The sequence below is a fragment of the Artemia franciscana genome, chromosome 12 (assembly GCF_032884065.1).
Source record: "Artemia franciscana chromosome 12, ASM3288406v1, whole genome shotgun sequence".
Taxonomy (NCBI): domain Eukaryota; kingdom Metazoa; phylum Arthropoda; class Branchiopoda; order Anostraca; family Artemiidae; genus Artemia; species Artemia franciscana.
Window position 1 is genome coordinate 40,813,023 of NC_088874.1, and position 15,447 is coordinate 40,828,469.

At 34.4% G+C, this 15,447-nt stretch overlaps 1 long non-coding RNA gene across 1 annotated transcript; it reads right to left on the reverse strand.

The window, feature by feature from the left end:
- Nucleotides 1-1,131: 1,131 nt before the first annotated feature.
- LOC136034213 (uncharacterized) lies at nucleotides 1,132-14,336 on the reverse strand. The gene is made up of 3 exons (XR_010619144.1): nucleotides 14,236-14,336; nucleotides 3,597-3,688; nucleotides 1,132-1,548 (listed from the first exon to the last, which is right to left on the reverse strand). It is a non-coding gene; the product is annotated as an uncharacterized LOC136034213 (long non-coding RNA).
- Between the last annotated feature and the right edge of the window lie 1,111 nt (nucleotides 14,337-15,447).

Consider the following 15,447-nt stretch of genomic DNA (forward strand, 5'->3'; position numbering starts at 1 on the left):
ATATATATATATATATATATATATATATATATATATATATATATATATATATATATATATATATATATATATATATATATATATATATATATATATATATATATAAGTTGTCTGTGTGTCGAGTGACGTCATGTTTGTGTGTCGACTGACGTCATGTTTGTCAACTGATGAAATTACAGACCGGGACATCGGGACACAAATGATGACCGGGATACCGGGACATAGGGAATATAAACGACGACCGGGAAACTCAAAGAGAAAGCGACCGGGACACAAGGAATGTTCGATTAGCAATCACCATTTACAAAGCACCGGGACACAAATGACGATCGGGATACAGGGAATATAAATGACGACCAGGACACTCAAAGAGAAATTACAGACCGGGACACCGGAACACAAATGACAACCGGAACAAAAATGACGACCGGGACACAGGGAATATAAATGACAACCGCGACACTCAAAGAGAAATTACAGACTGGGACACTGGGACACAAATGACGACCGGGACACAGGGAAACAGCAACAACAGGGACACCGGGGGGCACAGGGGGATATATAAATGACGACGGGGACACAGGGAATGTTCGATTAGCAATCACCATCAAAAAGCTCAAGGGCAATCATTAGAATAATGAGGTATAGATCTGAATAAAGATTTTTTTCCCATGGACAATATGTTGCATGTTCAAGAGTCGGTAAACCTGACAATCTATTTATATGCACAGACAATGGGACAGCCAAGAATGTTGTATATTCGCAAGTTTTACGTAGTTAAATATATATATATATATATATATATATATATATATATATATATATATATATATATATATATATATATATATATATATATATATATATACATATATATATATATATATGTATATATCTATCTATATTCACAGGTGGGACACAGGGACACAATTACAATGGCGCGTAACGGCTTACGCGCGCGGGGGGGCTTGTATATATATATATATATATATATATATATATATATATATATATATATATATATATATATATATATATATATATATATATATATATATATATATATATATATATATATATCAGCATTGAAGAAACTACTACAAATCTTTTTGTTACTATTGATATCTGGCAGTTAATAATTCAATAATTATAATTGCTATAATAAACTAACAATATAGCAATGTCAGAGCAGTGGCAACATTCGTTTGACTGTTCAGGCTCGTAACTTGCTTTTCTTTCCATAATTAGCTGCTTCACACTGCATACTAGTAGCTGAATCCATTATAAACACTAAAAATACAGAAAAAGAAAAAATATCAGCAGCAAAAATCAAATTGAAAGGGACAAAACATGTGTCACTTTGTTTTTATGATTTTTTTTTTTTTTGTTACGTAAATTTTACAGACCTGGGTCAGCTACAAGTTAAAATGACCTCATAGAAGGGTGCCGTCAGGTTGTTTATAGCAGGCATATCCAATGATAGTAGAATTCCACACAAGAAAGTCACATCTTCCTTTTTGACAGGGTGGAAACACTGTTATTGCTGATCTTAAAGAGTAAAAGCCATGGTTAAAAACTATTTAGCAGAAATTTAATAAGAGAACAATAAAACATGAAAGGCAAGTAATAATGCCCAAATCCTGCAACAGTCCTTCCAAAAAATCCTTCCAAAAACAGAAACAACAAAAATAAAAACAATACAATTACACCTCCTCACTATTGTAGTGACAGGGAGACTCATTTTTCAGTTCTTGATTCGTTGACTTTTTTAGTTTCAACCTTTAACAGTTTTTAATTCATCCCTTTATTTCATGTTTGCTTTTTTCTACCGCTATTTTGATTCCGCTTTATTGAACTTAGTATTGTTTTACATTTATTTTTTCATCCGTGTTTTTTTTCTGATATTTTCTGTTTCACAAGTTTCATTACTTGGCATCAGACACAAAAGGCAACGAACAAGAATGCAAAAAATAAATCAGGTCTTTTCAATACATAGAAATCCACGGAATGTTTGCCTAAATACACATTCTTAAAAGTAAGATGAGACCAGTTGTACTATTTCACGAAAAAATAGGGAGGGGGGCAATATATTTTCAAAATGTAAGAAGTAAAATCGATTTTTTTTATTCCATTTTTTAGGGGGGGGGGGTACCAAAAAAGGTGTTTTTAAAAATCTAGAGTAGAAAAAAAAAACTAGGATCAAGAGCCTGAATTTACCCACAGCCCATATTCCCCGATGCAGGCTAAAATCCTCAGAAATGTCTTAAAATAGTGGTCCTAAAGTACACTATTTTAGTCTTGTAAATCATAAAATTAGAATCCTTCTCTTTTCAAATTTAGAGCCCTTCTGGTAAGGTTACGAACTGTCACTCCTAAATTATAAACATACAATTTCCTATTCATCTTCTGCTTTACAAAATCTCAAGAAGATACACAATGTGTTCTTGTGTATTCTGTGAAAAAAAAACGAAAGTTTCAATTCTCCCTACTCATACAGATTATTTTCTACAGTAGAGTATGAAAACGATCTTTACAGATACTCACAGCCCTGTTTGGGGTGTTGGTACACATTGAGAAAAAGGGATCTATATCCAAATAAGCTATCACCAGAAATACACAGGCTAGCAGTGCCGTCAGAACGCTAAAACAGACTTTGGAGATCAAGCACTTAATCCCAACGGCTTAAGCTTCTCATGTTGATAGAGGTGTTCTGCCCCTCCTCAACTCTACGCGTCAGAAATATATCGTCTCAACCAAAAGTAAGAGAGAAGAATCTAGTGTTGAAAACGAGTGCCCCCGTCGACTGCTTAGCGTCCCCTGGACTCACAAGATAATGAACGGGGACGCAAGGAATATAACAGGTCAGTCATTTCTCATTAAGAACAAATGAAGGTGACGAAGGAGTTACTTTGGATACGTGATGCGCATGAATAATTCCACAGTTCCCAAGCAGTCTGTCCTTAGCCAAGTCAAAGTAGTCAAGACTTTTGGCTACTCAAAAGCAACCACTACAAAGACAAACCTAAAAATACACTCCAATTTTCACACGATAGCAACCTACGAAACGTTGCCTTACAACTGGTCTCGTTACAACCCGAGTGAGAAGAAAAAATAACAACCATTTTGGTCGTGTTTGACGTTACATCTGGACATTACTTTATATTGTTTGCTGAATCCTGTAAACGAGCATGCAGCAGAAGGATGAAATCTTGTTGTGAGATTCGTTTAGTAAGAGACAAGTGAAATATCAGGCACCGTCATGCCCAGGTATCGCGACGAAAAAAGAGTAAATTTAACTTGTTTCCCATGTACACAAGTTGGAAGCTTAAGGGATTCAGGTTTTTTTTCCAATAGAAAAACCTTAGTCAATGTCCTAAACTGTCTAAACGGTTATTTCAAATTACAATCATATTGTAAAAACGTTCAATTTCCAATGGTGAAATTCAATAGCAGATCTTCACATATTATATTTTCAGACACACGACTCAGCTGAACTAGCTTTAAAATTCGATAGAGCCTCCGAAAGTACAGTTAACCAGACGACAATACCATAATAAATTTGAGAAGAAACACTTATAAAAGGGAGAAAATCTTACCGTAGAATTCTACCATTTGTGGCGTATTGTAGGTGGGTACACATGGCTTCAAACATTCCCTGTGCTGTACCAACATGACGACTATCAAATACCTAAAAGAGGGATGAGATTTGATGCTAAAGCCAACCAGAGGAACAAATACAACTAGCAACTAATTCATTTTTATAAACTTTGCAGCAAAACTACTCTGAAGCAATCTCTTGTACTTTTTTTTCCTTAAGCTGATTTGCAACCGAGATATGCCAAATGCAAACTTCAAACTCATCAGAACGAAAGACGGAAAAAAACAACATACTACACACAAGTATGGCCTTAAATATTTACCGTTCACCCTTAATTTTCACTCCGTCAAAACACAAAGCAAGATTGTCTGTGAACTGAACTTTGCAGCCCGTTTTGACGACAAAGCACCATAAAATTTGGACTATACTAGTACTAATCTTATTTGAAGCTTTTTCAGCACTTAATACTCAAGTTGAACACGTTCTAAAATCTTGATATCTACATGAAATTATGAAATTATACCGAAGTTAAGCGTAAAAGATATTGCAGCCGCTACAAGAAAATGTCTTGCAAGACATGAATCTTCATAAATGTCACGGTAAAATATCTTACAAGACCTGTGTATTGAATCTTGTCAACAGAAGGCCCGTCATTTCAATAACAGTTTCTCATGAATTATAAAAAGAAAAAAAAAACAAATTCTGCGAGATTTTCAAAATTTTCTAATCACTGTATTTTTCCAAATTCAGGGCTAGCGTCTCAGAAAAGCTTAAATGCAAAAATTGTGATATCTGTTAGCTCAAATTATGACAAAGTAGAGGCTTTCCTAACTTTCAGTAACGAATTCAAGTTTCTTCTTTAAGTCTGACTCTAATATACATGTTCGTTTTTTAAAGGTAAAATTTGTGATTACCTTATCATGTAAGTAACTCTAGAAAAAGGCACAGACAACTCAAACAAGCAATAATGACAACATTCATTAAGATTAATGACATAAATGTCAGACTTAACTAACTAACTAACTGAAAAAAAAAAGATAAGATATTTAATTTCAAAAAACGTCTTTCACAAGCTCAGAAGGACCGAATTTGCATTTAGGAGTCATAAAACAATAAAAAAGAGCACAACTAAAAAACTGGCTAAACAATGTCATAAACAACAAAATCAGAAAGCCAAAGCCATTCATTAGTAAAAAAAAAGAAAGAAAACTTAAGCTTTAAAATGGAAGAAAGTTAAAAAGGTAAGAAAGTGAGATAAAACTAGCGTTGGAAAGGTTTAAAAGAGAACATATAAACAAAGGGGAGTAAACGAAAGAATCAAACGAACATAAAACTTTGGTATCACAAGTACCAATGAAAAAAAAAGGAAAATTAGCGGTTTATTTTATAAGTAATGAATGGGGAAAAGGTTATCATTGAGGATACTCATAGGGTTGCTTACAAAGTTTCGGAAGCAGGTTCCAACAACCGTTGTAACAGAAAAAAGGAGGGTACCTTGCTCTAATTACCGTTCTATCACTGTGTCTTGTTTTGTTAGTAAGCTATTTGAATATGTACTGCTACCGGCCATTAACTCCAAGTGCAATTTTACACCCTTCCAGCTTGGTTTTAGAAAAGGTATGGGCTGCGTTCAAGCTCACCATATTGTGGGTCGGCTAATGAAACAAGCTGTTGCTCAAAAAAGCCCCCTGTATTGTTTGACTGTTGGCATATCTAATGCTTTAGACAATGAAATTCATTCAAATGCTTTGTTTTCTCTAGCAGCCTCAGGTGTTAACCTTTCTATTGTTTCCGTGCTTAAGTATTGGTATGCTAATTCTTCAGTTAGGGTGAAATGGAATGGTTCTGTAGGGGAGTATATTCCTGTTAAAAAAGAAGTTAGGCAAGGTGCCGTGTTATCCCCGAGCATATTTAAATGTGTTTTAGCTTCTTGTCTCCAACCTCTTCAACCGTCAATTTTTTACAATGATAATTTAGGCATTAGTCACGTTGCATATGCTGATGATGTTCTGCTTCTTAGCCGGACAAAACATAGTCTAATTACCAACTTTTATCGGCTTTCAGCCGTACTAACCACAGTAGGCCTTTCAGTTAATGCCTCCAAATTTGAGTTTTTGTGTTTTGGGAGTCCTCCACCAGCATTACCTCTTTGCTTGGGTTCTTCAACTATACCATGTTCAGCAAGTATTAATCGTTGGGTCCCTTTTTTTCCACGTCACTTTGGTCTACTTGCTCTGCTATTACGTCCAGCGTGCTCAAAAGTATGCGGGTTGGATACGCGAAAATTTCACCAAATCGTGGTCGGTATAACCGAAAAGGACCATGCCGTCTTTGTTCTAGTTTTTGTGCCCCTGCTGTTTTTTGTCTTTCTGGTTTTGCTTTCCTCCTTCGCAAGAAAGATACAAAGAAAATACGCTCACGATATTTTAAGTATTGCAAGTATTTGCTGTGTCTGCCTTGGTGGTATCAGAATCATACAGTCGTTTCTAAATTTGACATCGTTGATGCGCCCTCGCGACTGAAACATTTATCTAAAGATATATCTCTTAAAACTCGGAAAATGATTGGTGTTTTTGACCCTCTATGACCATATTTTGAATTGAGGTAATTTACTTATGGTGTAAGTTGTTTTGCTGCTATGTTATTTATGTGGTTATGTTTTTTGCCTTGTTTTTTCTTTTTTTGTGTGTTTACTACATAGTTTAATGTACTTTGTGGGTTATAAATAAATTATTATTATTATTATTATTGACAAATACAATTCTGGGTAATTAAAGCAAAGCTTTAAAGTAAAGTAAGGCAAATAAAGTGAGTAAAGTAAGTAAAAATTCAAGCAAGCAAAGTTAAACTAAATAAAAATTTAAATTGAAAAAAAAATAAATTGAAGTTGATATTAAAGCAAAATAATTAAAGTAAAGCAAAGCTTATCGAATGCATGTTTTCCAGAGTACCTAAGAGGAGGATTTGCAGATAGAACTGAAGTAGTTGACCTGCTTCCAGGTAACCAGACTGTAAACTGCGAGAGATTTGCCATTGAATTGAGGAGCATACATGAAGAAGGAGATATCCGTGTCGGTCTTCACATGGGGTCCTGTACCAGGACGGGGTCTTATAAGACCACTCCTAATGTGTTGGTTTGCTTGCAGAACAAAGTCATTTCAATCACTAAACTTGCAAATAGTTCCTGATCCCTCTACTCTAAGCATTTTCCAAGATTTTAGATTCCACCCCCCAAACTTCCCCTTCACTGGATCCGGTCGGGATTTAAAATAAGAGCTCTGAGACATTATATCCTTCCAAACATCAAATTTCATTAAGATCTAATCACTCCTTCGTAAGTTAAAAATACCTCATTTTTCTAATTTTTCAGAATTAACCCCCCCTCCATACTCCCCCAAAGAGATCGGATTCGTTCTGGTTATGTCAATCACGTATCTAGGACTTAAGATCATTTTCCCCATCAAGTTTCATCCCAATCCTTCCACTCTAAGCCTTTTCCAAGATTTTAGGTCCCCCCAACGCCCCCCAATGTCACCAGATTCGATTCGGATTTAAAATAAGGGATCTGAGACATGATATCCTTCTAAACATCAAATTTCATTAAGATCCGATCACTGCTTTGTAAGTTAAAAATACCTCATTTTTTTAATTTACAGAATTAACCAGCCTCCACTCCCCCCCAGATGATCAAATCTCGAAAAAAACAATTTATAATTTAATCCTGTCTGGTTCCTGATACGCCTGCGAAATTTCATCTTCCTAGCTTACCTGGAAGTAATTAAAGTGGCAAAACCAGGGCAGACCTACTGACAGACCAACAGACAGGCCGACAGAATTTGTGATTGCTATATGTCACTTAATACCAAGTGGCATAAAAAAGTATTTTTCGAAACCTAGATGGGCAAAAATGTACAGGAGGAGACAAATCCCCCCTGTTTTTGCCAATACTATGAATCACTTACCATTACCACCATTAATCAAACAGTTCGTGGTAACAAACTGTAGTAAGGAGTGACCCGGCTCAATAGTAACCAAAACTCTAAAAAATGGAATTTTGATACCAATAGCTACATCAAAAGAATCGTATTTTAATGCTGGTTTTAAATATATAAGTTTCATCAAGTTTAGTCTTACTCATCAAAAGTTACGAGCCTGAGAAAATTTGCGTTATTTTAGAAAATAGGGGGAAATGCCCCCTAAAAGTCATAGAATCTTAACGAAAATCACACCATCAGATTCAGCGTATCAGAGAACCCTCCTGTAGAAGTTTCGAGCTCCTATCTACAAAAATGTGGAATTTTGCATTTTTTGCCAGAAGGCAGATCATGGATGCGTGTTTATTTGTTTTTTTGTTGTTTTTTTTTGTTTTTTTTCCCCAGGGGTGATCGTATCGACCCAGTTGTCCTAGAATTTTGCAAGAGGGCTCATTCTAACGGAAATGAAAAGTTCCAGTGCCCTTTTTAAGTGACCAAAAAATTGGAGGGCACCTAGGCCCCCTCCCACGCTAATTATTTTCCCAAATTCAGCAGATCAAAATTCTGAGACAGCCATTTTATTCAGCGTAGTCGAAAAACCTTATAACTATGTCTTTGGGGACGACTTACTCCCCCACAGTCCCCGTGGGAGGGGCAACAAGTTACAAACTTTGACCTGTGCTTACATATAGTAATGGTTATTGGGAAGTATACAGGCGTTTTCAGGAGGATTTTTTTGGTTTGGGGGAGGTGTTGAGAAGAGGGGGATATGCTGGGGGAACTTTCCTTCGAGAATTTGTAATGGGAGAAGAAAATTTCCATGAAGGGAGAGCAGGATTTACTAGCATTATTTAAAAAAAAAAAAAAATTAAAAAATAAAAGTGAAAAAGCTTTTTCAGCTGGAAGTAAGGAACAGCAATAAAACTTAAAACAAACTGAAATTATTACCCATATGAGGGGCTCACCTCCTTCTAATACCTCGCTCTTTACGCTAAAGTATTTTCAGTAATTTCAACTACTTATTCTACGGCTTTTGTGATTCAGGGGGTCATTCTTAATGAATTGGGATAAAATTTAAGCTTTAGTGTAAAGAGTGAGGTACTGACGATGGGGCGAATCCCCTCATATATGTAATAAAAACATGAGAATACAAAAGTTCTTTACGTAAGCTAATTTATAAGTTACGTAAATCTTTTACCAATAAAAAGATTCGTAAAAAATTAAAAGTTCTGGTTGCCTTTTTAATTAACCAAAAAATCGGGGGGCAACTAGGCTTCGTCCCCCGCTCTTTTTTTCTCCAAACCATTCGATCAAAATTATGAGAAAGCCATTGAGCCAAAAAAAAAATATGCAAATTTCGTTTTGATTATTCCTCTGCGGAGAGCCAAAATCAAAACATGCATTGATTCAAAAACGTTCAGAAATTAAATAAAAAAAACAAGTTTTTTAACTGAAAGTAAGGAGCGACATTAAAACTTAAAACGCACAGAAATTACTTCGTACATGAAAGAGGCTGCTTCCTCATCAACGCCCCGCTCTTTACGCTAAAGGTTTTTACTGTTTTAAAAAGAAGAATTGAGAGAAAGAGTCAAACTTTAGCGTAAAGAGCAGGGCGTTGATGAGGAAGCAGCCTCTTTCATGTACGAAGTAATTTCTGTGCGTTTCAAGTTTTAATGTAGCTCCTTACTTTCAGTTAAAAAACTTGTTTTTTTTTATTTAATATACACAAAAACCCACTCATCTTACATAAAAAAAAATATTGAGAGGAGTAATTCAAATAAAAGTTTCAGTTTTACAGCCCTTTTCAAGTAATAAAGAAGATCGCACCACAGCAAAGAGCAAGTGTCTGTCTTTTTTAGTCTTTAAATATATAAACAAACAAGTTTTTTTTTTAACAAAGAACGAGACATTGTCTTGAGCAGAGAAAAAAAACTAATAGAAGTTATAACAAAGAATGGATTAAAAGCTGAAAAAAAAACAGATATCAGACTTAACGAAAATTCAAAACAACCCAAAAATAAAACTCGTATTCAACTCAAACTCAAAACAAACAAAAATTACTAGATATATGAGCTGGGAAGTCATCCCCTTTGTACCCCAATTACAGTTAAAAAAAACATGTATTAAAGTTAAAAGAAAAATATATTAGACTTACAAAAAAAAAGAAACCAATAATGAACTTATCATGAAACAAAAATACAGCTGATATTCAACTCAAACTCAAAAAGAACAGAAATTACTAGATATTTGAACTGTTAAGTTGTCCTGCTTGTACCCTAGTTATACCACAAGTGTCATTCATGCATTACTGAAAGCAATTAATAGATATATACTTGAAGCAATATTAAAGCAAAAGCACAATACAAAATAATAAGGTATGAATGTTTTGTCAAATAAAAACTAAAGAATGTATATGGAGTGAAGGGTTTACCAGTTTTCAACTCACAGACCCCATCCCCCATTGCCCAAAGTTTAAATTCTACTCACAAAAAAGATAAAAATGCAAATAAACAAATTTCAATGCATTTTGTAAGGTCTTTTTGCAACTCCCCTCAAACAAAACATCCAAAACAAAGCATTCAGGATGTATCATGTTACCAGACTTTGGCCACCTCCCTTGCCCAAATGTTCGATTCTACTTATAAAAAGCTACAAAATACACATAGATAAATTTTGATGCATTTTTGTAAGGTCTTTTGTAAACATCCAGCCCCAAAATTATGCCCCTTTTCTGAAGAACTCTAGATATGGCCCTATTAAAATTAACCTGTTCAAAATACATAGTGTTTTCAATGAAATACAGTTGAGAAAATTTGAAAACAAAAGAAAAGTGAAAGAAAGCAATTTTATTTTAAAATTGATTAAATCCTAGATGTAATTCTGTTTTTTATATTAAAACAAACTAAAACAAATCAATTTTTAAATTAATTATTAAGTAAAACTATTATAATTGAAAACCAAGAACAATCAAGTCACACAAAAGAAATATGTATGTTGAAACAAAGTTTCATATCTAAATTCTTCTAGTTTGTTCTATTTCATTTGAACAAATAGATCAATGGTGCCTAGATTACACTTTGAAAATTAATAGTTTTAATTTTTGAAGAAATCCATTTTATTCTTTGAAGTGAAGATTTACAGTGATAAGTCTATTTTGCTCTTTTATGCGTTTTAATACTTTTTCAATTTTTGATGATACAAGTGATATATGACTTCAATAATATGGCAAGATCATTAGCAGGTCTCTTTGTATGAGTACCTGTTTACCTTTTTCTCAACAGGGGTTGAGACAGATGTATGCAAGGACCTTGAAACTCCCTCAATACCACATAGAAATAGTTTTATATATACAGCAGTTCATTTGTTTTTGCTCAACTAACAGGACCCCCTCCCCTCCCATAAAAAAAGGATCTTTCTGCAAGGGCCTGAATTGAGCCTTATCCTGGCCTGTCAGAATTTAAACAGACCAAAAGGAAAATGTTTACTAGTTTCCAGAACTCCCTAATTATTCTTTTTTGGTGGGGGAGGGAGGGGAGGGGGTAGAATATCAGCTTTATAAGCAATATTTTGGAGGTGACTCTCATTTCTCATGCTCTCAGAGTTGTACCCTAAGTCTGAATGATCCCAGGTCAAATAAGAATGCATAGCTTTATTTTTACCAGATCTAAGATATACATTTGGTCAATCTATTATTCAGACTTCAGACTTTTTTATACAGCATACATTTCACAACAAACCCAGACTTAATAACCATCCCATTTGATTTCCTGAATTCCAAGAACATGCCCTAGTTTTCTTTCACCTTGGATTGTTGAATCATATTAATAACTACATTTTGTATAGAGCCCAATTTTAACATTCAACAAAATGGATAAATACAAAGAAAGAAAATATAAAGATAATTAACAAAACAAAGGTGATTTTCACCAGAGAAACCAATCAGATATATTGACAAGGATGTCCAGTACTCAAAAAAATATACAAATATTTCTTCTTTGTCTTTATTCCACTTTTATTGAACATCATGCACAGCCAGTGTAGAATGAGAAGAACAGAATCCAGAAGGGGGCAAGCACATACTCAGAATTCTGGAAAAGGGGGTCCCAAAAGTGGGTTTCATGAGGGATCACCAGCTGGCAACTCAACTCAATCAAAAATGGCAACAATGCCTCTCCAGCATTTTTTACGAAAGCTCATCAAGGGATGTTCTTGAGTGCTGCATCTTTTTCTAGGCATTGTCCAAGTGTAACCCTCTGTCATCCCCACTGGTAAACACCTGGAGGACAACAAACATCATGAGGCATACAATTGCTGCTCAATCTAACCCTGTTTCCCAAATACCACCTTAAAAATCGAAGGGACTAAGATAAAAAAAAAATGATGTTTTTTTCTGAATACAAGAGGCTTTGTAATCATTTTATATCCTTCTAGGATTTATTTTTGTCTTGAAAGGATACATTAGGGGACTGGCCTTTTCCCTAACATTTTTTTAGCCAGGTCTGTCCTCCAGATCTCAGCACTAGAATGAAGGATTGGCATTATTAATGGAAATTGTGGTTTTTAGTAAACAAGAAAGTATGAATGAAGAGTTTCATAATTTTTATTTTAAAGAGAAAGAGATCTGAAGAGTACAAGAAGAAAGTTATTTGGATTTTCATTTTTAACACTAATGGCCCCTGGAAAAAAATACTATACAAAATTTGCAAAAGGCAGAACAGCCATGTTAACACTACTGTGTATGAAAATGATTTAAAGGAAGCTAATAGCCTAAAGACACTAAAACAGGTGTTCAAATTTAAACTGATGCCAATCATTCACTATGGTGCTGAGATCTGGAGGACAGACTGAGCTAAACCAATGGAGATTTCAGTTCTGGCATTTTAAACAGATTTGTGGACTGTAGAGAACAACACCTAATCTTCTCATAAATGGGGACCTGGGATGATTTCCATTGAGAAAAGATAGGTTAAAGCAGAAAGTAAAATTCTTTCTATCTTTATTGTGTTATCCTGAATACAGGCCAGTTAGTGCTGCATATAATGGATTGGTAAAGCTGAATATAAAACTTTTGTAGCCATTCCAGATCAAAAAACTGCTAGATGAAAGCAGTTTCTCCTATATATGGAATAATGGCCAAGGCCCCAAAGAAGGTAAGGATGTTTTTTATTGAAAATTTAAGGACTAGACTAAAAGACCAGGAGATTCAACAGTGGGGTGATGGCACAATTGCTTTAACTAGTTTATTTTTCTAAAAAAGAGTCAAAGAGAGTTTTGGTGAAGAATATTATTTCAAGCTAAATTTTCAAATTAAATATATTAGAATCCTGATTCAGGTAAAAGCTTATTTCCTACCATTTTGACAAATTAGATACATTAATTTTCTAGGTAGGCTACTTAAATGATATAGCAACAATACTTTGTTCTTGATCTGGAATAAAACCAGTTTTCTACATGTACTCAGAGATAATCAGCATAGCCTGAGTGATACAAACTACTAATAAACATCTAAGGCCAGACAGGGTAGCAATGAAAAAAAAAATCTGGAAATGACAAATGGGTCTATGGCCAGTAAAGGAAACAAAGAGAACATAAATATAAGAGAACAAAGAGAACATAAGATTCAACAGGATTAAAGTCCTTATTTCACTCCAAGCTGTGATTTAAGGCAATTTTTTTAAGGTAATAAATCAAACACATATTTTGATCATACAGAAAAAGGATCTTCAGCATAGAAAAAAAGAAGAACCAACAAATAAAAGAAAACAATTAGAATTTAAAACTAATATATATATATATATATATATATATATATATATATATATATATATATATATATATATATATATATATATATATAATTTCTCACATATAGAATTTTCAGCTACCCTCTTGAGATATTGGAAAAGTAACTGGATTATAAATTTAAATTACAAATGGACTTTATTATGTTGTTGCAACATAATTCTAGGGCAAGCTTTTGATGCTACCAATCATTTGGGCTTTTAGTTATGTTATTCCCTTGGATGGTACTTGTATGATATAGCTCTTTTCACTGAAGCAGTGAAGTTAGGTTAATCCTAAAAAATATCCTTAAGCAGGCATTTGATAAAAATATAATAGCCTACTTTATAAACAAATTTGGGCTATATAGGCTATGTGCACATTAAGGGGATGTGGGTAAAGTACTGTGGGTCTGTAAGCCTATTGTGTTACTTACAATTATTCTGATAGTATGAAGTAGCATTAGAATTGTTTTCTAACTTTACACTGTCCAAATACTTTACACCACCCCCTCCCCAACCCCTAATGTGCAAATATATAGCTCAAATTATATATTTTCCATCTATTGTGTCAATTTTCTTTGTTTTGTCTCATGCTGAGTTGACTAACTAAAAAAAAATGTCACAATGCATCAATGCTTAAACAACTTGAGACGCATGGGGGTATATCATTGGCTACAAGAGCCCCTTGAATATTTTGCAAGACTCTGTTTTTGAATATGGGTTTGGTTGTAAAACAGGCTATAATTGTAAATAGGATGCATATATAGCCTATATTAGACTAGCCTACAAGTATCTCTATCAATTGATCAGCGCTATCTGCAAAAATAGGCCTATGTGTGTGTATTTCTAATGCTTCCATAGCCTATTGCAATCAATTTACATTAAGCTAATCCATATGAGATCTTTAAGTTCAATCAATGCTTGTGTTATGAAAACCAGATCATTTGCCCCTCTTCTTTCTTTGGCTGAGAATAAGGGTGTGTTCCAGGGACTTACTGTAGTAACCGAATGGTTACTAGACCCGTTCATAGCGGGAAAATGGTTACTGCCCAACCCACTGGGAACGAGAATAGTTACTGCCGGCAGCAACCGCAGTAAGTGATTTTCTTACCGTGCTCAAAAGAATGGTTAGCGCAGTAAGTACATAATTCACCTTCTTCAACAAAAATCTCATTCAACAAAAAATAAATATGGACAAGAATGAAGTAATGGAATATGAAGTTATTTGCTTGGAAGAAGGTGGGACAGTGATTTTGCAAAAGAAAGAGGGATCTGAGTCAGGTTAGTAAATCACCATATTTTGGGATCAACATTAAAGGACACCCTGAGTAGTAGGCTATCTATTAGCAAGTAGGTTAAATCAATGAAAAACTTATTATTTAATTTAAAGATTTCTATGTTTTCTGGCATATCCAGGCATAATTATTACCTTAAATTGCCATTTGGAATCATTCTAAGGATTGACTTCTTCCAGGTAACATTGAGGCTCCATTAAATTGCCACATGGTAGCATTTTAAGCATTAACTCCTTTTAGGCTCTGTAAACAGGCCTAGGTGAAGTATTACAGATAAGTTGAGGATTTATGGGCTGCCAAATCATTATTCTGAGACTGTCTTTAATCCTATTGAAGAAGTAGGCTAGGGTAGACTATTCAGAGTCTATTCCAAAGGATGGTAATTTTATCCAGTAAAATTCTAGTTGATTGACTTCTTGCTATCACTGAAATGGGTTAGGTTAGGAAAATGAAACTTTCAGGGATGGGTCTACAGGCTAAAGTATGTCCTGGGAAGGTATTTCAAAGTACACATCTCTACTCATTCTTGCTCTAGAGGGCCTTGATCTTTGATGACCTTCAAAATATTTATAGCTGAAGTTACATGTTTCCAATTGATTCTGCCAATCTATCCCTCAACCTTTAACTCCCTGTTAATTGAAGCAACTGAAACAAAGCAAGAATGGGGGAAAAGGTAACAGGTGACAGAATACATTGGAACTACATAATTTTGGCTATATATTTGCACATTAGGCAGGTTGGAGGTAAATTATAGTATAGAGATGCATGCTTTTCCCTTTGGTATGTAGGCTAAGTAG